Below are 1,755 nucleotides of genomic sequence, written 5' to 3'. Positions count from 1 at the left end.
GTTGAGGTTCCGGGTGAATGAGAGATCTTTAACCAGGGCAGTGTGGTTGAATTTAGGTGTGGGGCTAAAGGTTAAGCCTTTTGATAGAACAGATGTCTCTGGAGGAGAGAGGGATCTGGATGAGAGGTTTAGAACTGAATTGGGACTGGTGATATGTGGCATTTGACTGTGGTTATAGTTGAGATGTGGTGGGTGTGGGGTATGTGTTGGGATGGGAAGATTGAGTAGGCTAGGTTTGTTGCCTATGAGGGGGATTTGTTGAAGGTTCTGTTGTGGTTGGCGTTTGTCAGGGATAGAGAGAGTAACCCCACTTCTTAGTTGTTGCACTAGCACTGTGGATAGTTTTTTCAGGTGGTGTGTGGCATGGAACTCAAGTTTGCAGCTGGCTTCTAGGATGAAGTGCAGCACATACCCCACACAGACCAAATCTCAACTATAACCACAGTCAAATGCCACATATCACCAGTCCCAATTCAGTTCTAAACCTCTCATCCAGATCCCTCTCTCCTCCAGAGACATCTGTTCTATCAAAAGGCTTAACCTTTAGCCCCACACCTAAATTCAACCACACTGCCCTGGTTAAAGATCTCCTCTCATTCACCCGGAACCTCAACTGGAAATATCACTTCACTACCCAAACACAGCCCCCAAATAATACACCCAATATTGAACCCTGTCTATGACAGTTCCGACCGCCTTCTCAAAGGGGTCCTTCTCCCCTCCCTCAAAACCATCTCTTGCAGACATTTCTGGAATTCCTCACATCCAGTGTTGCCTCCCAGTCCTTCTTGAAGAACATCCCGACAACCCCCAACATCACCCCAGCTGAATCCTGTGCCATTAAGGAGCTGAAAACAGACCACTCTATTGTCATCCTCCCGGCGGATAAAGGCTCCACAACTGTGGTACTTAACCGTGTGGAGTATGTGGCAGAAGGACTGCGTCAACTCTCCGACACCTCAACCTACAAAGCTGTTACCCAGGATCCCATTCCTTCCATCCAGACTGAGCTGCAGAAAATCCTAAAAACCCAAGGTCCCTCACAAGGCCTCACAACGGCTTCCATAGACTTACTCACTCCACCTGAGCCACGTACCCCTACCTTCTACCTATTACCCAAAATCCACAAAGAGAACCATCCTGGCCGTCCCATTGTAGCAGGCTTCAAAGTCCCAACAGAACGTATCTCAGCTCTGGTAGACCAATACCTCCAACCTATTACCCGCAGACTCCCATCCTACATCACAGACACAAACCACTTCCTAGAACGCCTCGAATCCATTCCCACTCCTCTCCCACCTGAAACCTTTCCTGTCACCAAAGATGCTACATCCCTTTACACAAACATCCCACATACCCATGGTCTCTCTGCCCTTGAGCACTACCTCTCCCAACGCCCACCCGAAGATCTTCCAAAAACCTCGTTCCTTATCACACTTACCAACTTCATCCTCATCCATAATTACTTCACTTTTGAAGGCCAGACCTACAAACAAATCAGGGGAACAGCCATGGGAACCAGGATGGCTCTGTCCTGTGCCAACCTCTTCATGGGCCGCATGGAGGAGGCTTTCCTGAAGATTAGATTAGATTAGATTAGATTAATACTAGTTCCATGGATCATGAATACGATATTTCGTAATGATGTGGAACGAGTCGAATTTTCCAATACATGACATAATTAGGTTAATTTAACAACATACTTAAGTTAATATAACTACTTTTTTTGTGTTTTTTATTTTTATTTTTTTATTT

The sequence above is a fragment of the Schistocerca serialis genome, chromosome 5 (assembly GCF_023864345.2).
Source record: "Schistocerca serialis cubense isolate TAMUIC-IGC-003099 chromosome 5, iqSchSeri2.2, whole genome shotgun sequence".
Taxonomy (NCBI): Eukaryota; Metazoa; Arthropoda; class Insecta; order Orthoptera; family Acrididae; genus Schistocerca; species Schistocerca serialis.
The sequence above is the reverse complement of the archived record's forward strand: the minus strand, read 5'-3'. Positions refer to the sequence as shown.